General features: G+C 35.9%; 1 long non-coding RNA gene across 2 annotated transcripts in view; it reads left to right on the forward strand.

Moving 5' to 3' along the window:
* LOC131839237 (uncharacterized) overlaps nt 1-23,343 on the forward strand; it is a 170,404-nt gene that overhangs the window by 97,023 nt on the left and 50,038 nt on the right. The window contains exons 1-2 of one of the 2 annotated variants that reach the window (XR_009356877.1): nt 15,454-15,539; nt 16,064-16,211. The exons of the other annotated variant lie outside the window; for it this stretch is intronic. This is a non-coding gene — a long non-coding RNA (uncharacterized LOC131839237). Of the gene's footprint in view, nt 1-15,453; nt 15,540-16,063; nt 16,212-23,343 lie in introns of those variants that run through there. 2 annotated transcript variants of the gene reach the window in all.

Here is a 23,343-nt window from a genome sequence, read left to right on the forward strand (position 1 = left end):
CTTGTTTTTCATCTCTAGTCATTTCATTAATTTTCTGTATCTTTTATTTCCCCTTCATCATTTCCTACTTTGTTTGTAAATCCCTGAACATATTGTGTTTAGTATAGCTGTTTTAATATCCTTATTTTCTAACTAGTCCTCCCTGTCATTTCTTGGTCTGCTTCTATTGACCTATTTTTCTACTGATTATGTGCTATAATTTCCTGCCTCTTTGTATGTATAATAGTTTTTTTATTGTATGGCAGACAGTATGAAGTTATATTGTTGAGTATTTATAATTTGGCATCTTGTTTTAAGGAGTGTTGTGCTTTCTTCTGGTAGGCAATTAACTTACTTAAAGATTAGTTTGACCCACTTAATTACTATTTTTAAGCATCTCTGTGGCATATCTAGAGTAGTTTTCATTTTAAGCATACTTCAATCCAGACTAAGGTCTGACCCCTCCGGGTCTCTTGAATGCCCCAGTGATGACTGAAGAAACTCTACACTGGCTGGCCCAAGTTCAAATGCTTTGCTGCTTTGTGTAGGATCTGAGAATTGTTCATCTTTCAACCTTTTGCCTGGCTTTCCTGGAGTATTACATTACACTTGCATAGTCTAGTACACAGCGAGAACTAAGGGGCCTCAATGACAGTTTTGGAAACTCTTTTTCTTAATATCTCCTTCTTTTACAAAATTCTGCCACAGCTTCCAGCTGTCTCAGATTTCTTGAATTTCCTTCTCCATCTGCTAAACTAAGCGAGACTGCCAAGCTTTTTTTGTTTTCTCCTTCCGTGTACCCAAGGTCTGAATATCTCCTCCAGCCAGAAAGCCAGGGTGACTGTTGCTTATCTTCTTTGCTTCCTTTCTCTCACAGATAACAGTTCAGTGCTGCCTGTTGTTCAATATCTAAAAACAACTTTTTCTCCATTTGTCCACTTTTCTAATTGTTTATGGCAAAAGAGTATTTATGGCCCATGGTTCCTTAATAGAGCCAGAAACAAATTTCCAATTAATTCACTTTTGTATGTTGATATTACATCCAGCCAATTTGCCCAACTTGATTATTTTTAGTTATTTGGATGAGAATTTATGGGTTACCCATATGGATGATCATATCATACATTAGAAATAATGATTTTCACTTTTTTCTTTCCTAATCCTTAAGCCAGTCATTACTTTTTCTTGTCTTTATGGCATGGCTACAACATCTAATACAATATTGGCTTATTCAGAGACCATGCTTATGGGTACAATAACCTGAGAAGTATAAAAATTACTTTGGTTTTGACATTAAGTCTTAATTTTCATCTCTAAATCAAGTAAAGTGAAATTTTATATATTATCCAACCTATTAGCAGAAATAGATTCCATTTTTCCTATCTACTTATCCACCTGTATAAGTTATCCTATATGGACAAAGATATATAAAGATGTTTCAAATTGATATTTACCAAATTTTATTTCTGGGGAGTAGGTGTTGCAATAGATTTTGGAACTATTTTTTACTTTTCCTTTTGTTCCATTTTACATTGCTTTAATTTTTTTTAAATAGCAAGTTTGTATTATTTTATGAAAATAATGGTCTTTAATTTAAAAATATTACATGATTATTATAAAAAGTCAAATAACAGGAAGGTATGGATAGAAAAATGTGGAAATTATCTTCATTCAATACAACCCAATTCCCAGGGGTATCCACAGTTAAATGATATATATACTTCCATTCTTTTTTCAGTGTATATACATGCATTTAAGTACATAAATATATATGTATGTTTTCACATATATGTATATATGTACATACAAATGTATGCACATGTAATATATATTTATATACATACATAGTACTTTAAAATGTGTGCAGATACAGTGTGCGTGTATGTGTGTATCTGGAAATATAACACACATATATATAACTAGAAGTAGATATGATTTTTTCCCCAAATAAGATCTTATTGAATATAATAATTTGCAATATACTATTCTTGGTTTAACAACATATTATAGTCATCTTTTCATGTCATATAGATATGCATTTTAAAATTATAATTTAAAAATTATTATTTTATATCTACAATTAAGTAATCGAGAAATATTGATAGAAAAATATGCATTTATCACTTTGGCTACCTCACTCTCTCTTCTGCCATCTTTTCTACAGTGACATTGTAAACAGTTTGTTATGCAAACTTTAGTCTTTTTCTACATAATTAAATTCATTCAATTATATTTATATATAACTATATATTCCCATATATATTATACCATAATATGTATATTTTAGTAAACACATACATAGTTTTTTTGACACTGGATTTTATAATAAACCTTAAAAGAAGGACTATGAATTTTTCTATTTTATTGTTTGTGTTCTTTTTCATAGCATGTTAATATTTCTTAGCATAAATGTTCCATAGTTCATTTAGCTCCTTTTCCCTCAATGGACTTTTAGGTCCTGTGACAGATATTACACATTAACTCACTTCAGTCCATTTCAAATACTTTGGAACATGCTTGACTGAATGCCAGAGGCTGAACAGTTATAGACCACATTTCTCAAACTCTCTTAAGAAAAAAATCAGGTTCCAGATGGGCTTAGCTTTCAATGGGTGAACACATTCATATATTGGAAAGGTAGTCTGGTACTTCTGCTGTTTCTGCTGGTGAACTCAGTTGTAATGGTATTTGGTTTCATGAAACATCAGTTACTGGCCTGTGCATGGTACCTAACTTCGTAAGTGTTGGAAAGCAGGGTGCTCGGCATCAATTTGCTGGCCTGAATCTTGTGTACATGAGACCAATTGTAGAACTGGATGTGGTGTGGCAGAATTGTGGACATGGGAATTGTGCAATATTGTGGCTTTTAAGAAATGTATATTTGGTCATTTAGATTATCAAAATACATTTCTTACACATATTTGGTCTCATCCACAGTTCCTGGTTTACAGCTTCCAAACTCTTGGAATTTCCTGTAATGAAAGCAAAAAAGGTCTCTTGTTATATTAGGTGACATTTGGACTGCACCTAAGGACTGAGATTGATTGCCAGAAGATAGATCATGTGATTAGAGGGTTAGAACTTTCGGTCCCACCTCCAGACCCCTGGAGAGGGGAGGGGCTGGAGATTGAATTTGTTGCCAACAGCCAATGATTTAATTAATTATGCACACATAATGAAGTCTTCATAAAAAACAAAAAGGAGAGGGTTCAGAGAGCTTCTGGTTGATGAGCACATGGAGACTTGGGAGGATTGGCACTCTTCAAGAGGGCAGGGAAGCTCTGCACCCCTTCCCTTGCCCTATTTATCTCTTCCATCTTACTGTTTCTGAAGTATACCCTTTTTCAAACTGGTTTCAAATGAACCAGTGATAGAGTAGGCAAAATGTTTCTCTGAGTTCTGTGAACTGCTCTAGCAAGATAATTGAACTCAAGAAAGGGGTCATAGGAACCTCTGATTTGTTACTGGGCAGTCTTAAGTACAGGTATATGCTGGACTTGTGACTGACCTCTGAAGTCCAAGGAGGGGGTTGTTGGAACCCTGAATTTATAGTCAGAAGCATAGGTGACCACCTGAAATCATAATTGGCATCTGAAATGGGAGCACTCTTGTAGACTGAGTCCTTAACCTATGGAATCTGATGCTATCTTCAGGCAGATGTGTCAGAATTGAGTTGAGTTATAGGATACCCAGCTGGTGTCCTGAGAATTTTTGTTTGTTGATGGGAGGTATGGGGAGCTCCTTCTCAGCATACATTGCAAGTTGGGTCTTAGAGCACTTTTATAATAACACCGTTTCCCGATTTTCCTGATCATGGTGGAGATAGAAGCTTGCTTGTTAGCACAATTCTGTAGGGGTGTTCTGGCAGTCATTTCTAGAGACTCAGCATAAAAATTGCTTTTTTAGTCTTTCCAATAATTTTGAAATGCTTAATTATCTGTTCTAAATCCTTTTGGTTCAAACTAGTTACAGTTGTTTCTGTTGTCTGTAACTAAACATTAAGTGCAAAGGAATTTAGAAACTGAAATTGAAGGCTTTGTGTGACAGAAGCCATATATTTGGCATTGAATTAGCAATCAAGTGGAAGATAGGAAGGACTCTGGTATTGAATTCTAAAAAGGCTGATAAAGTTTGTTATTCAATGATAAAAAGTAATGAAATTATCTCCTGTGGTACAATTTGCTGACCATAACTATAGCAATTAGGAAAATGGTAGAGACAATTAATAATATTAGCAGTACTGATTGCTTCTGTCACCTTTAAACAAAGTTCCACAGGAAAGTCATGTACACAGTCTAAAGCCAGCCAGTTTGCAAGAAGACGTGGGAGAAAACACAAGCCCTTTCAGGAGGTTTTCTCTGCCTAGGTCTACCTCAGGTTGACTGAGGGTACAGTAATGTGGTTCCTCAAAGTGTTAAGAAGGCTGACTATTTTAATCTAAAGATGGAAGCAGTTAGTGGTAATCTAAAATAATAATCATAGCAAGAGATAAAAGTAACAACAGCCACAGTGGGAGGCCAAGCGTCTGCCATCATAGAGAATTTTATCACTGCTAAGGGCCAATGACTGTGTGATTCTTATTTTCCTTAATTATCTGTTCTAAATCCTTTTATTGTATTTATTCTGTTCCAACTGCACCATGATATATGGTATGTATTTGGGAGCAGATAGCTTGCCTCTTATTTTAGCTGTTGACAGACCATGAGATTACACATAATCCAGAGGTTCTGCGGTCATGCAGTTGTCACTATATGGAACTGTCTTTCTTGGAAAAGGCTCTATGTGTTGAAAGAAAGTTATGGGTGAGCATTTGAGTGGACAAACGGCCAGACTATAGGAGGAAACTACCAGTTGTACTGCAAAATCAAATTTCCCCTCTTGCTTAGGAAGAGATCTTCAAATATTATTTGGGGACATGGACTCTAATAATGACTACGTCCAATAATTACCCTTGAATTTAAGTGTGGCCAGATGGCTGTGGATAAGTTCTGGCCGGTGGCATGTACGTGAAAGTGATGTAAGCAACAATCACTGTATGTTCTTAAAGGGAGGGGACACGCTCTTCTCTCCTTTTTTCCTACCTGCTTACTCAAATATGCGTCAGATGACTGAAGCAGGAGCAGCTCCGTTGGACCACAGGTAAAGGGCACATACTGAGGATGGCACAGAAACAAGACAGGAAGGTTTCTGATAATTACAGGCATTTACATGAAGAAGAGATAAATTATTATGTTTAAACCAGTTATACTGTCATTTTGGGTTTTTCTGTCAATTACAAATGAAACTAATTCTGTGTTAATAGAGGTGTTCTCTAAACTTCTAGATTTACAAAAAAGATTTGAGGAAATAATTATGTCTTCATAGAAATGTGTTTGTGTGCACATGATTAGCATTATTTTTGAGGTTAGATTACTAGAAATGGAATTCTTGGGCAAGTGATATATATTATTTTGATTTTAAAAAATACTTCCTAGTTGCCCTGCAAAAAGACTTAATCAGTAATTGACAACAATTACTTATATCCTTATAAATACAGGTTTTCACCAATTTTAAGTTTATTCCAATGGAATAGGTATATTGATATACATATCCCTGATTACAAGTAATGCTGACAATACTTTTTCTTTTTTTCTTCTCTTTTTTTTTTCATCTGTTTTGTACTGTCATTGCCAAACTTTCCATAGAAGGTTTATCTTTTTCTTTTTGATTTGTAGGAAATCTTTACATATACAGGATATTAATTATTTTCAGTTATAATTTGGCAAATACTTTTTTCTAGACTGCTGCTTATTGTGTAACTTTATGGTGTCTTTATATATGATTACTTTATTTAAATAAGGAGTTATTTATATTCAGGCAAAAATGTCAGTATTTTCCTCTTGACATCTGGGTTTTCTGTCTTGCCTAGGAGACTATTTTCATCCCTAGAGATTATAACATTAGATTTCTATATTTCCTTTAACACATTTGTTCAATTACAAAATTGTTTAGCTCTTGGGGTGCCTGGGTGGCTCAGTTGGTTAAACGTTTTGGCATAGGTCATGATCTCATGGGTTGTGGGATGGAACCCTGCATGAGGCTCCATGCTCACTGGGGAGTCTACTTGAAGATTCTCTCCCTCTGCCCCTCCTCCAACTCATGCTCACTCTCTCTGTCTCTTTCACTCTCTGCAATAAATAAATAAATCTTAAAAAGTTGTTTAGCTCTTTAGCCCATTTGGAGCATATTTGTATAAGGTATAGAGTCACACATTCCAATCTTTTAAAAAAATATTCAATTTTCCCAATGCCATTTGTTTAATAATACGTCTACACTTTACTGATATGAAATAACAGTTCTTAGTGTAGTCAATTTTCTGAATATCCTGAATATGCATGGATCTGTCGGTTTCTCTGTCCTATTTTATCAGTCATCAGTCTATTTCTATGCCAGTGTTATCCTTTGTGAACTGCTATAATTCTGATACATTTAGATATCCAGATGGCCCACGTTCTTTTAAAAAATGATTTGATATTCTCATTTATATACATTTCCAAATGAACTTTAGAAACAAATTTACATCAACCCAGTTGAAAGGAGATTTTAAAATTATTATAGCTGTCCCATAATTTTTGGAAATCAATAAGTGTGTTTAAAATATGTTAACTGTAATATTAACATTTGAAAAAATATGTGCTATCTACCCCCTTGGAATTTATTGTAGAATAAAGGTGCTGTACGAATGCATATATTGGTATGTTCATATGAATACCTATGTTATTTTTTTTTTAAGATTTTATTTATTTATTTGACAGAGAGAGATCGCAAGTAGATGGAGAGGCAGGTAGAGAGAGAGAGAGAGGGAAGAAGGCTCCCTGCTGAGCAGAGAGCCCAATGCGGGACTCGATTCCAGGACCCTGAGATCATGACCTGAGCCAAAGGCAGTGGCTTAACCCACTGAGCCACCCAGGTGCCCCATGAATACCTATGTTATTGATGGGTTAACAATCTGTGACTATAATGCCTCAAACATTTTTATTTTATAATTCTAAAGAAAACTAAGCAATCATCTTTCCCAAAAAACTTAATTTAGGTTCATATTTAGACAAAGAATTAATCCAACCCCAATTCTCTTCGCCATATAGTCAGATGTTTTAGTGCATGTTGAATGAGATAAGCAAATACCAATGTTTGGAGTTTCCTTTGATTGACAAAAATGGGCAGAAACTGGAAGCTCTAGTTTGTTCTAATTCTGTTCAGTGAATGTATTGGTATTGTGAAAATTTAAGCTACAGGTACTGTGATTTCATATTATTATGCATAGAGAAAGACTGTGACATTCGATTAATGTTGATTTGCATTAATAAGAGTTAAATATAGAACTTTCAGAAAATCAGCAAGAAATGCGGACCTCCATTATCCTATAGCTATTGTTGCCTCTGTCGCAGTCACCTGGCACTGTTTAGCCACATAAAGTTTAATAGATTTTTTATTTTACACTAGTCAACCCTGGAAGGTCACTGGTAGAATACTTTCTCATCTGCTGCTGACAGTCAGTCTTCTAATTAGTGCATATCTATTTGCTGACTGGGATCCTCCCCAGAGCCTGAAAGAGATGGTGGGCATTTCCCTCACCTCCTCTGGTTTGCTCCAGCAACAATAATAACAAAAGTTGCCAGCTTCACTTAGAAGGAGCTTATCCACACATATAATGTCCTAAATTTTGTGACTTCTGCCTGAGGGACACGCCCCCAAACCCAATAGTTCTTAGAGTCCATCAGGCTTGCACTCATGAGTTTTCAACTACTATTGCAAACAAAGAATCAGTTTTTCAAATAGGCATGGGGCATTCTCCCCAGGTACACACAGGGAGAAGGTAAGAGCTCTCAACAAAGTAATTACAGAAGGAATGTACTCCAACATAATAAAGGTTGTGTGACAAGCCCACAGCTAACATGATACTCGATGGTGAAAAGATGGTTTCCCTCTAAGATGTTGAACAAAACAAGACTGTCCACTCTCTCCAGTTTTATTCATCATAGAACTCGAAGTCCTAGCCAGAGAAATTAGTTAAGAAGAAGAAATGAAAGGCATTCAAATTAGAAAAGATAAAGTAAAACTGTCACTATTTGCAGATGATATATTTTATAAAGAAAACCCTAAAGATACCACCAGAAAACTAATAAATGAATTCAGCAAAGTTGCAATATAGAAAATCAATATACAAAAATCAGATGCATTTTATACATTAATAATGAACTGTGGAAAGAGAAATTAAGAAAATAATACCCATCTACAGTTTCATCAAAAGGAATAAAATATCTAAGAATAAATTAACCCACTTAGTAAAAGATGCTAAAAGCTATAAGACATTGATGAAAGAAATGGAGAAATAAACAAATAAATGGAAAGATAATCTGTGCTGACAGATTGGAAGAATTAATATTGTTTGGGTTTTTTTTTTTTACATTATCTTAGTCACCATACAGTAGTACATCTTTAGTTTTCGATGTAGTTTTCCATGATACATTGTTTGTGTATAACACCCAGTGCTCCATGCAATACATGCCCTCCTTAATACTCACCACCTGGCTAACCTGTCCCCCCACACCCCTCCCCTCTAACACCTTCAGTTTGTTTTCCAGAGTCCAGAAGAATTAATACTATCAAAATGTTAATCCCATCCAAAGCAATCTACGGATTCAATGCAGTCTCTATCAAAACTCCAATGATATTTCTCACAGAACTAGAACAAGCAATCCTAAAATTGTATGGAACCACAAAAGACCCTGAATAGCAAAAGCAATCTTGATAAAGAACAAAGGTAGAGGCATTACGCTCCCTGATCTCAAACTATTTTACAAAGCTGTAATAATCAAAATAGTATTGTATTGACATAAAACAGACATATAGATCAATGGAACAGAATGGAGAGTTGAGAAACAAACCCATGCGTATATGGTCAATTAATGGATGATAAAGGAACCAAGAATATACAATGGGGAAAGAATAGTCTCTTCCGTAAATGGTATTGGGAAAACTGGACAGTCACATGCCGGAGAATAAAACTGTTCTACTATCTTAACTATGTAAAAAGGTAACTCAAAATGGACTAAAGACTTGAATGTAAAACCAGAAACCATAAAACTCCTAGAGGAAAACATAGGTAGTAAGTTCCTTGACATCAGTCTTGGCAATGATTTTTTGGATTTGACTTACAAGCGATGGCATCCAAAACAAAAATAAACAAGTGGCACTGTATCCAACTGAAAAGCTTCAGCACAGCAAAGGAAAATATCAACAAAATGAAAAGGCAACCTACTGAATGAGCGAAAATATTTGTAAATTGTATATCTGAAAGTAGCTAATATCCAAAATACATAAAGAACTCATACAAATCAATAGCAAAAAAAAAAATTCAATTTAAAAATGGGCAGAGGGAAAAATGTTTTAAAAAAATGGGCAGAGAATCTAAATAGATATTTTCCCGAAGAAGAAATGCAGATGGACAATGGAAAAATAAGAAGATGCTACACATCACTAATCATCAAAGCAATGCAAATCCAAACCACAATGAGATATTACCTCATACTGTTAGTATGTATAGTGTCAAAAAAAAAAAAAGAAGAAGAAGAAGAAGAAGAGGAAATTGTTAGTAAGGATGTGGAGAAAAGGAAACCCTTATACACTGTTGCTGAAATGTAAACTGGTGCAGCCACTGTGCAAAATAGTATGAGGTTTGCTGGGTGTTAGAGAGGGTACATATTGCATGGGCACTGGGTGTGGTGCATAAATAATGAATTTTGGACCACTAAAAATAAAATTAAATTAAATTTAAAATATCTAAAAGAAAAAAAATAGATATGATCCAGCAGTTCCACCTCTGGGTACTTACCTAAAGGAAATGAAAACACTAACTGGAAAAGATACCTACATCCCATGTCCGTAGCATCATTATTCACGGTCACCAAGGTATAGAAACAACCTAAGTGTCTGTCAGTAGATAAATGAATCGAGAAAATATGGTGTATATATATAGTGGAATACTTTTCAGCCATGAGAAAAAAGGAAGTCCTGTCATTTGTGACAACTTGGGTCAGTCTGGAGGACATTATGTTAAGTAAAATAAGTCATACAAGGACAAATACAGCATGGTATCACTTATATGTGGAATCTTAAAAAAAAAATAAATAATCAAACTTACAGAAACACTGAGTAGAATGGTATAAACTTGTAGTTACATAGGATGAATAAGATCTGAGAATCTAATGTAAGTATAAGTCTATGCTATGAAAGCAGAACTTAAGTGTACTTGCCAAAAAAAAAAAAAAAAGTAATTGTGTGAGATGATGGATGTGTTTTGTGGGAAGCCTTTCACAATGAGTACATCTATCAAATCATCTCGTTGTATACTTTAAATATATTGCAATTTTATTTGTCAATTATACGTCAGTAGAGCTGGAAAAAAAATAGCTCTCAAGACACAAGAGAATTTCAAACACATATTACTGAGTGAAAAAAGCTAGTCTGAAAAGGCTACATGCTATATGATTCCAACTATATGACGTCCTGGAAAAGGGAAAACCGTGGCATAGTAAAAATATTCATGTTTCCCAGACATTGAGGGGAGAGAAGTTTGACTAGATGGAGCACAGAGGGATTTTAAGGCAATGAAATGACCCTGTATGACACATACCATTATCATGCTACATGCATCCAAACCCACAGAATGTACAATATCAAAAATGCATGCCAATATACATCATGGGCTTTGAGTGACTGTGATGTGTCCATGGAGGCTTATCAGTTGTTACAAACGGGAACAGCTCTGTGCATGTGTGAGGTCAGAAGCTACATAGGGAATCTCTGTGCCTTCCCCCTCTTGATTTTGCCGTGAACCTTAATCTGCTCTAGAAATAAAATTTCCTCAGAGAATGGATTTCATTTAATCTCAAAACAGGTCTTAGAGCTAGATATTATTAGAACTCCTGTTGTATAGATAAGAAGACACAGAGGCACAGAGACATTAAGTAATGACCAGTATCACACAGTGAGCAGGTGATGGACCTAGGATGGGAACATAGCGTGACTTCACATAGCATGTGCTTCTAACACCTACTTTGTGCTGCTTCCCAAAAGGACCCTCCAAAAAAAATTTTGAGAAAGTTCCCACACGAACTTATAAAACCGCACACAGGAGGCATTTCTCTTTAGGAATGTGACCATCTCACGACCTCCAGGAAGACTGCTGTAAAAACTAACCTTAACATTCACTGTGTTATAAGGCATATATATGGGTGAATTACAATGTCTTATAAATCTTAAAATTGTCTAAAGGTATTTATACTAAATCTCCTTCCTGGAAGCCTATATTTCAAAAGAGCATTTGCTTCTTTATTTCCTTTTGGATTTGTCTGTTAATGTGAACCTGTAATATTTGTCTAATGTCAACAACGTCAACAAATAAAACTGTGGGTTTTTTTTTTTTTTGAACCTGTGACTTTGCATACATATACCATCTCTATAAAGCAGCTAGAGATTATTTCAAAGAGAAGCACAGAGGTCTATACTGGTACGTAGGATGTCCATATACTTTCAGTAGCTTTACTTTCATGGCCTAAATGTTTAACAGGATTCTTTAAACCAGCTGTTGCACAGAAATTCTTGTTAACAGATTCAGTGAAAATACTTGGGCACAGAGTCTGGCTGAGTAACCGCCTTACTTTATTTAATTAGAAAACCTGCAGATAGTTAGTATGGAGTGAAAAGTTATTTTAGGTTTTAAAAATTACCACATTAGCGTGCTCATCCCATGTAAGTACTCCAGAGACACATACCAGAAACACGCATTCTCTTACCAGGATCATGATAAATCCTTTTCCTAAAGGAAATATTTGTATCACAGTGAAAATTCCCTCTTTCCCTTAGGTACCTATGGGAAGCTTCTAAATACTGCATTTGTTTTGGCTCAGAGGCAAATTGCTGGTAATCTGAACCTCTTGTCAGTTTCACAATTCTCTGTAGATGGGTTCTGTTTCCTCAGCACATTTCCTTGATCACAGTGGAAATGGGGGCAAAAAACGTGTTTATATTTTCCACCAGTAAAATAGTGTTATCTATACTATACTCTGTGGTATTTGAGGTACTTTGCTGGGTTTTGTTAGTACTTTAGCCAGAACGTGAATTAGGCTGCAATATTTGGTCTGTTTCAGAGCTCATTCTAGGGCAGCTTGTTCAAATCACAAACCACAGTGTGATTGGATCTCTCACAAATTTCAAACACCAGCTCTCCTGGGACAGTATTTTAGTGTAGTTAAATGCCAGCAAACCGTCTTCCATACCCCAGCAAAAGATCTCCAGGGAATTAGGTTATGTGGTCCATTTCTGTGGCCCGGTACCAGAAATGACCACTGACAGAAATACTTCATGTTTTGTGCACACGGGAGCTTTGCCCTCTACTCTACTCTCTTCGCAAACCATTTTTTTCTTTGCTTTTTTCTGTTCTCCTTCTTTACTCTTTTAAGTTCTTTTTAAGGTTTTTCCCTTATAATCAACAGTAAACTTTGCTTCAACATTTTAAATATTCAATAATAGGCCCTGGGAGGAAATAACACCATATATATAATATCATATATAATATATATATACATACACGTGCATCATATATCATATATATGATACATCATATATATACATATACATCATACATATACAAACGTACATACACACATATGTATATATGATGTGTATGTGTGTATATATGTATGCATATATGTATATAAATAAACTTTTTTATGTACCAGAGTAATAGAGCAATTAAACAACAGTTTTAAACATTATAGGCAAATTGCTAATTTGGGGGAATCTTGGATTCAAAGTAAGGAATAAAACACACACACACACACACAGTTATTGAGTACTTTCTATGTACCAGTTACAAATTAGTTTCTTACAAATCTAAGAAGTATCTCACATATCTTAAATAAAACCAGTTTCAATAATGAAAATCCGTTTATAAAAATCCCTTATCTAATTAAAAAACTACTAATTCATCAATGAAACATCACTTCTAAAGCCTCTCGTGTCAGCATAAGATAAGGATCCTATAGTGTGACCTTTCTAGTTAAATGCTGAGTCTACTATTTCCTTTGAACTCCTGAGTAAAGCAATGGATGACACAGAATGTCTACACTGAGGTGTTTTAATCATGGAATTTTTAAAAATTTTTAAAGATTATTGTTTATTTATTTGACAGAGAGATCACAAGTAGGCAGAGAGGCAGGCCAAGAGAGAGGGGGAAGTAGGCTCCCTGCCGAGCAGAGAGCCCAATATGGGGCTCGATCCCAGGACCCCGAGATCATGGCCTGAGCCGAAGGCAGACGCTTCAGCTGAGCCACCCAGGCACCCCTACACTGAGGTATTTTAAAATAAATTACTGACTTTATATCACACCATTGATTTTTCTTCCTAGTTCACTGGTCACTGTTTCTTAGCTTTGCTCATAGGCCTTAGCCATAAATGGTGAGCTGCCTAGGGTGAAGCTTAACATTTCTTTTCCCTCCTTAAATGAATTTAAACACAACCCGTATAATGATGAATCTCAAAATACCCATTTCTGGCCCAGACTTTTCCCCTGAGCTTCTTAACCATCTCATTGACATCTCCCTGTGGGTAGCTATTCTGCTGTTTCGTTTCTTCATATTTTTTGATTCCTGCACCCAACTCCCAATTAGGAGGAAAAAACCCTGTTACACTCTGGGTCCTCAGTTGAGATGTTACACTCCATCTCCATCAATGGTACCTCCTTCTGTCTAGTTTCCCAACTCAAAAACAATGGTGTGAGCCTTGCTTCTTTCCTTCCACTTAAACCTCTAGAAGTTGTGGCCTCTTTGACCTCCAGAATATTTCTCTGATTGCTTCACTTCACTCCATTCTCCCCATCAAGTCCTCATCCGAAGTAGCATCATTTCTCACCTGGACCGCTGTAATAGCTTCCAAATAGTTTCTCTTGCTTCCGGCATCCCTACCATCCATTGTTCACACAGTAGCCAGTGCGCATTTTAAAACATAGATCACTTTGTTCCCTTGCTTAGAGCCTTTTAATGGCTTCTTGTTGCATGTATATGAAAGTTAAATGCCTACCAAGTCCTCCATGATTTGACTGCCTACTTCTCTCTCCTCTTTTTGTGCTACCTATTCCCCCATTTGCTCATTATATTTCAGCCTCATTGACCCCCTTTCTAACCCTTGAGTGACCGGGTCCTTAACCAATTCATAAACCTTGCACTTGCTGTTACCTCTGTCTAATGTGCTCTTAACCAGCTCCCTATGAGGCTGGTGCCTACTCATTTATCAGGTCTTAGTCCAAATCCTCAGAAAGGCCTGCCATGGAAACTCAGTTCAGATTACCTTTCTCTAAACTCTCCACTTGCATATTCAATCTCATGAGCCTATTTATTTCCTCTAAACACTGGGCTACAATCTTTCATTCTCTTTCCATGTACTCATTGGCTTGCTTATTATTGTCTCCCCAGAGAATACAAGCTTTGTGAAAGGAAAGACCTCACTTACACTGCTCATGGCTTCATTCCCTTGGCAATCACCATGCCTGATATATACATCGATGTCCGATTAAGCAATTGCTAAATAAATGAATGAAAACAAAGAACAGAAGAATTATGGAGACTATGAAATGAAATTACCATAGATGATAAGATGTTAGAAGTCAAAGGGGCTTGCGATTTATCTGATGAACCTTCCTGGTGAGATAGACCACAGGGAGTTAATTTGTCTAAAGATGAAGTGAGTGGCTGGAATCTGGGTGTCCTGACACTGAGTGCAATGTTTTCCATTAAGCAAATGATTCATAAACTTGGTTCTTGATCAGATTTTGACTTGCTTGTATTAAAATGAGGAAAATAAAAACAACATTTCACATGTGTTTATCTATCTCCAGCTGTCCTTTCTTGCAAAGAACACCTCTGGCTTGAGTCCCTCCTTCCTTCTGTATCTAATGTCTTTTTTGTATAAAATATTGATAGTAGTTGTATATATTTTTTAATGTTCTTTTCTTGACAAAATAAAAATTTCACCTTTTAATTTTGGATAATATTACATAGCATAAAATTGTATTTACTCCCCTAATGATTACAGTCCTCAATTTTCCAGATTTTTTTCCCCACTACAAACAATGCTATCATAAACATCTCTATTTTTATGTCAGTAAAATAATATCAAAATCTCTATCTCCATCTCTTCCTATGTTTACATTTATATTTCTTCTAGTATAATAGTACTATTACCCCTTTGTCTGGAGCCAATAAGGTGTCCTTATACCCTAGGAGTGTCCACTCTGGTGACGATTGACAAGGTATGTCCTTAAAGAATTTAATATTTTTATTCATTTTTTCTTTTAAAAAAATATAAAGTCTGCAAATTGCTTTGAGTGTCCCTCTTTTAGATAGTTTCCTAAAGACAAAATATTTCGAATTTTAGGAAACAAATGATTAATCTCCATTTGTGACATGTTTCCATCTGACTACTCTGCTCTCCAGATGTCAAAGCCATTCCATATCATCCTGGTAAGCTCAGTCTTTTCACAGTCCACTGTAGATTTCCCAGATCAGCCCTGATCAAGTTCACACTGTGTAGTGAACAAACAATTCAGGGCCACTGTCTAAGATGGAAATGGCTCCAACTCTAGAGCATAGTGTTTAATGCTGGTATATGTTGCCAAAAAAAAAAAAATAATAATAATAATAAAGAAGAAGAAGAAGAAGAAGAAAAGAAAAAAATGCTAAAGTCGCCTAAAGTAAAGCCACTATGAACTACTATGCCAGTTTTAAAATAGGGTAGTTTTACTTACTAAAAGAAAATTAAAACCAGTCAAATTCTCACCTGCCAGATTAGTAGGAAGCCCAGGGCTCAAGGAACCTGAAGAGTGGGAAGTTCTGACCTCCACACCCCAAGGAGAGGAGCCTATCAATGCCTTTGGTTCCTTTTACAGTCAGGGATGATGCTGATAAGTACCAGATTCAGTTCCCTGTAGGGAAGCGTGCACTTTCTCCCAAGCCAATTTCACCCTAGTGTTGTTTACTCCTCTCAGGCTGCTGCTTTCAACCGACAGCTCTTTCAGGCCAATCTCTTAAAATGCCAGCTGCTTCAAAAGTGGCAGAATTAATCCATGTGTTCATCTGCAAGCTTAAAATATTGTACCCTTTCCTTCACTGGTGTGTGTCAGCACAAAGTGTCAGGTAGGTATTTTTTTTTTCTATTCTTGATATATAAATGGGATCATACTTTTAGGAAGTAAACGCTTGCCATGGGGGAACCTGCTTAACTAGCTGAGGTGGCAATTCTGATCGCCTCTGGGAGCCCTGTAATTTCCCCTTCCCACCTCCCCACATGGCTACACACACACACACACACACAGAGTCAGAAAGGGACTGATTTATTTTCTCAAAGGTGTTTTACCATGCTAAAGACAACAAAATGACTTTCTAGTCATAGAAAAATGGGGGGGAAAATCTACAAGATACATCTTCAGTGAAGTATCTTGCAACATTAAAAAATGGACTGAGAATTTGACAAATAAAAATGAATGTACACTCCAAAATATCCAAAATGTGTGAAGTCTAATCAGAAATCTAATCAGAAATCTGCTTTTGTGCCTTGATACGGACTGCAAAAGAGAAATAATGATGTTCTTTTTCATAAACAAATTCGAAGCTTATTCAATTCTCTAAGTTACATAGCCTCCATGTTGAAGGAGGGTTTGCTTATTTACTGTGAACAGTTAAGTGATTTGCTTCATAAATGCTGATTCAAGATAAAGTCCCTTTATAGGGTGAATCCTCAGGCTATATAAACAGTCTGGGTTACATTTGGTGTTAGGTGAATTAAGATATGAGTCTACTGGCAACATTTTGCATACACAATACCTGTCAAGTGAAGATTCAACAAGGTGTACTATGAATCTTTTGCCCAAAATTCCTTAGCCAAAAAGGTTCTTCAAATTATTTTTTGTATTTGTTAATTGTGCTATTAACATGGAAATACTTCTGCTTTACTCTCCTCAGAAAGTCCCTATCTATGTAAGTTCCTCAGGAAGTTCATATATATAAGTTCATCAAATATCTGTGTATGTATTTTTTTTTATTTATTTTTTTTTACTTGTTTATTTTTTTTTAATTTTTTTTTAGACTTTAATTTTTTATTTTTTATAAACATATATTTTTATCCCCAGGGGTACAGGTCTGTGAATCACCAGGTTTACACACTTCACAGCACTCACCAACGCACATACCCTCCCCAATGTCCATAATCCCACCCCCTTCTCCCAAACCCCCTCCCCCCGGCAACCCTCAGTTTGTTTTGTGAGATTAAGAGTCACTTATGGTTTGTCTCCCTCCCAATCCCATCTTGTTTCATTTATTCTTCTTCTACCCACTTAAGCCTCCATGTTGTATCACCACTTCCTCATATCAGGGAGATCATATGATAGTTGTCTTTCTCTGCTTGTATGTATTTTTAACTGTGCTTCACTTTGCCTCATAAAGAAAACTGAAGTAGACTTTTTATAACTTTATAGACTTTTTATAGACTTTTTATATAAGTCAGTCTGCTTACCAAGGAAAAAACAATACATTTACAGGTCTACATGATAACTTAGGAATTGAAGTTAATATACAAATAGTTATTTGTTATTAAAAAATGACAAAAATCCTACAGCCCGGTATTTCACTGATTTGGATATAGTTAGCTATTAGATATCATGGGTATCTTTTCTTAGGAAGGTGAGTGCTAAATGTTTGGAATTGGTATAGACAAAGAATTCATCTTTCCCATTCACTTACTCTTAAAATATATTTAGCCACTAGAAATCCCACAGAATACAAGGTATATCCATCTTACACTCCAGGTACAGATTAGAGAAGAGGATGAGTTTCACTAAGGAATAAGATAGATATAATTTTACATTACCCGTAATGAGCCTAAAACCATAGGATCTTTTAAAAGTCAACACCATGAGAAAATTTTAAATGATAATATTAAACTGAGCAACACACTTTAAGCATTAAAAAATATATACACAGAAAATAGAAGAAATGATTACAGACTAAAGAGCTATACTCAACTACAAAACAGCAATAAATTGGGCATGGCTAATACCAAATTAAATCTAAATTAAAAGGAAATTAACTCTCCCCACCCTCTTCTGATCCTCCACTAAGTCAGTCAAGAGTGATTAAGTAAGTCAAGGAGTGATAAGTCACTCCTGTGCAATTTGGAGAAAGGAAGTTAGTTTTCTGGGTGATGACTATTGAATTCAAGAAACATGCAGTTACAGTCTGCTTTCAAAGATGGGGGGTTAAAAATGGCTGGAAGAGGGCACCTGGGTGGCTCAGTTGCTTAAGCGACTGCCTTCGGCTAGGGTCGTGATCCTGGAGTCCCAGGATCAAGTTCCACATCGGGCTTCCTGCTCGGCGGGGAGTCTGCTTTCTCCCTTTTACCTCTCCACCTCATTCTCTCTCTCTCTCTCTCTCTCTCTCTCTCTCAAATAAATAAATAAATAATCTTAAAAATGGCTGGAAGAATCCTAAACTAGTCCTCTACCAGGATCCATAGACTACCTCGCTTCCCCCCACCCCCCACTCCACTAGTCATTCCTTAACATCTGACTTTATCACTGTGCTGCAGAACAGACCATGGTTGATTTTATTATCTCTTTGATTTAAATTTAAAACATCACTAAAAATAACACATTTCAACAAATAGGGTGTGTCTTTTCCTTAAATTCACAAATTACCAGATGTTCTTTCAGGACTTCTCCATACGGACCTAGACTACTTTTAAGTAACTCAAACTCAAATACTCCAACTCGAAATCTATTTCTTCTTTGCTGTTCCACTCCTTCCTACTGTCAATCGCACACTTACCAAGGGCCAGGCATTGTGTTAGGCTCCTCATGTGTTATAACATTTTATCCTCACCCAAACTATATGTGATAGGGCTACAACTATTTGAACTTTATAGGCTAGGAAAATAAAGACTAGGAAGATAATAACTTGTCTGTGCTTCTGATCTCAAGACATCATCATCATCCATTCAGGTGAATAAGCCAGAAACCTAGTACTGTCTCCTTCTCTACCTCCTCCCCAAGCCTTGCCAACTCAATCAAATACTTCTGGAATTCATTCTTATTTTTTCATTCCTTGTCACTTCCAAGCTTACACTTTTCTTTTTGTGCTAATAATTATAATAATCAAATAATCCCCTGTCTGGGTTTCCTATTTCTTGTCTCTTCCACTCTAATCCCTGAGAAACCCTGAGATTTCCTACCTGCCTTCCTTCTTTCTTTCCTCCTTTTCCTCCTTCCGTGAAGCCTCTCTGAATTTGCCACCTATCATTTCTGCCCAAGTTTAATTATTTGCTCATTATTGCACCAACAGAACCTATGTGTTCCTTGGGTATAAACCTTAGACCACCGAAGCGTGGATTGAAAGGCATTCCTGTCTGCTATTATCAGACTACTAGCATCTTAACAGACAAGACCCTGTCTCACTTCCACATTCATTCATTCATTTAATCATTCATTCACAGACCCAACACTTATTCATTGCCCAAGATATGTCAAGAATTTATTATTAAATAATGATAATAGTAATAGCTATCTTTCACTGATAATATACTTAACAATCCTATGAGGTAGGTGATGTTGCCTTTATTTACACTGAGGAAAGTTCAAAATAGAGAGGCAAAGACACATCTGTCAGAAACATTTTGTTTGTATGCCTAGGACTGTGTAAGTATTCAACAAGTATTAATTGAATTAATAAAATTCAGTTGAACTTAAATCAAAAATCAAACAAGCACTTAAGAGAACCTGTGTTGTCCAAGAGCCTAAGAATGGTAGAGGCAAAATAGCATTGGTTGAAGAACTTTAGAGTCAAACAGATACATAAATTGCAATCTTTGCTCTGTCACTAGTAAGCTGCACGACCTCAATAAGCTGCTTATTTCTGTAAACCTCAATTTAAAATCTAAAAAATAGGGTATTACTAGTACTCCTTCAAAGAGCTGACACATTGGTTAATATGAAAATATTAAAATGTGTAAAATGCTTAGTAAGCCACCTAGTACAAAGTAACCCCACAATAAGTATAGACTGGTCTTATAGTGACTACACAGTAAAACAATAAGGGCCAATAATAAGCTATTTGATGAGGAATTACAAATTTTCAAGTTAGAATTTTCAATTTTATTCTTTTCACTTGATATACTTATTCTTTTCATTATTGCTGTTTTTATTATTACTTTTGTGGAGAGCCAACAGGAAGTATGGGAATGGCTAGTATACATGTAGGAATGTCAACTGATGAGGTTCTCTAACTTTTACCATCATAGTATTCAAAATTATAAAATATGAATCTCAAGGAAACATAACACAAACTCCTTCAACCATAATGAACTAAGGCTATTTTAAATACTTTATGTTCCATCCGTTCTTCTAGAATTACTATATCAGGATAAATAAAAATGAATATAATTTGAGTTAAGAAACTAGGTTAAATGTCATAGAAAATAGTATTTATATCCTAACTTAACCATCTCAACTGTGGTTGAAATAAAGAACGCAATGTTTTCAAACAACCCTAAGGGATTGTCCTCTTAAGGGAGAGAAAAGAATTTCAGACATTTCAGAATACAAAGAAGGAATTTCTGGAACCTAGAGAAGACTTTTGGCTAGAAGGCCAATTAACCAGCATACTCTAGGCATAAGACATAAACTGACCCAACATGCAGTTTTTACTGTGATGGTAGGAGCAAAATGGCCCATTGCCCAGAAGTGACTGTCCTGTATGGTGAGTGGGTGAGCACGTGGCCTTCTGTCTTTCTTCCCATCAGGTATGCTCAACTCCGCAGTAGTGGTCAGTTTCCCAATGAGTAAATAAGGCCTGCTTCTTGACCCACATTCCATAGGCAGGCCAGATTTTAGGAGACAAAAAGTCAAATGTACCCAAAGGAAATTATAGATGCCCAAGAAGCCACAGGAGAATGGGGAGTGTGCAGGGTGGTAGCGGGGTCTTTGCCAAAATGCCAGTGCAAGCATTACTCAACCTTCTCTTTCAGTAAACATCCTTAGGATGGAAGCATTAGATTTTGAGCCACTCCAGTAATTTCTAAGCAAATATATTGGTCCTTTTGTGGTTTATAGCCCAAGACTTTATTTTGCTGGATCATCTGTGTATTTTTTAATGTTGTATTTCTTTTGGTTAATCTTCCTTCCTCCTGGGAAGCAAAACGTTCTGTAATAACAAACACTGTCTGTGGTAAGTCCCTAAAACTCCAGTGCAACAGATTGCAAAGCCGGCTGTCCATTCTAAATACACTTGCATAAGCTGGCCATGTCCGTCTCTCCAACTTTGTATTCCATATGTGTGTTTTTCTTTGGTCACCAATCAGTCTTTTCAAAAGATGTTTCATGCATAGCAAATGTGTTCTTTAATAAAATCCACAAAGCTGCTTGAGTTAGAGAAGTAACCGACATCCCAATAATATGAAAAGAGCCGTTTTTTTTTTTTCTTGTTGCTCTCATTATGTACAAGTCTGCATACGTTTTTTTAAAATATATTTTAAATTATAAGTATTTTGAATTCACAGAAAACTGTAAAGAAAAATATAAATATTTGAACATTGTATGTCATCTTGGGAATATCAGTCAGACTTTATTATGGGTATTTTTTACTTAAGAGAAACTTACCTATGAGAATGCTGAGCCCATTCATTTAATTAACTGATTCTTGGACTCACTCAAAGGACCAGGTGCTCTTGAGGAGAATCTCATGATACCTCCAGGTAAAAGGCAAGTCATCCAGTAGAATAAAAAGGTTCCAAGTGAGAAGCAATAGGGGGAATGAAAGGGACTCTGGTGATGGTAGGATTATACCGTAGTTTGCCCAAGGCCACTTCTGACTTGTGGCTATTGTTCTGGCATAATTATTGATTCTATCCCAGTTATTTTCAAACTATAATGGATTTGGCAATACATTGTATGGCTACCGTAACTCTGAAAAAATGGAGGGCGTATGTTATACTAAAGAAGGGAACTTTTATGGGATTCCAATCAATGACAATCATGTAGGAATGAAGATCTGTGCTTTCTCAGGAGAAGCCAGATTTGGATTTTTAGGCACAATCCTCCAATATTTAATGTTAGGTCAACTGTCTTTTTTTTTTTTTTACTTTACAAGGAAAAAAAAAACTTCTCTGGATCAGAGATTTCTCTATGGGTTACCCATGTACAACTTCTTTTAGCCTAGAACTCCTACAGTCTGGGGATTCAATATCACCATATTTTCATCTCCTCCAGTTAGAATGTCAGGCTCCACTTAAGAGACTGACATGTATACTGTGATCAGGTTAAACAGGTCCTGTTTTCACACATCCATCATCAGTTAAGAAAACTGACCAAGAGACTGAAAGCCGAGTGAGTACAAATCCAGGCTTTATTAACTAATTTGCTGACATCTGCATTTAAACCATTTTTCACTGGTAAAGATACCATTCATTGAGCACCTATGATGCTAGACATTGGTTTAATCATGTTATCTACATTATCATGCTATTAATCATCACGACAGTAGTTTTTTAAAAAAAAAATAGAGCCTGAAGAATTTGTGTGATTTGACCAAGGTCACTTGGCTAATAAATGATTAAATTGAGATTAGTGCATAAAACTCCAGGAGCTCCAAATCCTGGGCACTACCTACTGCACTCATATTCTTTGCCTGACAAAAACTAGCAGCTTCAGTACTTTGATTTTCAGTTTAGGCAAATGCATTATCTCAAACTGTACAGTTTCTATCAGAAAGGTTAGCAAATTCAAAGAATAAGGCAACCAAGTGATAGAAAATTACCATGATACCTATTCAGCAATGTCAAGGTAGATTAATAGTCCTAGAAAACGTAGTTTTAACACTGTAAGTCAAGTTGTTATTTACACAACAGGATGACTATGTGATACTGGTAATTGTCTTTGGTCAGGCTCCTTAGAAGCAGAGTATGAGAAGGGGATTCTTTTTTTTTTTTTTTTAAGATTTTATTTATTTGACACAGAGAGAGGGATCACAAGTAGGCAGAGAGAGAGAGGCAGAGAGAGTCTCTCTTACAGAGACTGTAAGTCAAAGGCAGTCTCTGAGCAGAGAGCCTGGTGTGAGGCTCTATCCCAGGACCCTGAGATCACACCTGAGCCGAAGGCAGAGGCTTAACCCACTGAACCACCCAGACGCCCCAAGAGGGGGATTCTTATACAAGCGATTTTTTGAGGAACTTTTTTTTTTTTTTTTTTTTTTTTTTTTTTATTTTTTATAAACATATATTTTT

This window comes from Mustela lutreola, chromosome 8 (assembly GCF_030435805.1).
Source record: "Mustela lutreola isolate mMusLut2 chromosome 8, mMusLut2.pri, whole genome shotgun sequence".
Lineage (NCBI taxonomy): Eukaryota > Metazoa > Chordata > Mammalia > Carnivora > Mustelidae > Mustela > Mustela lutreola.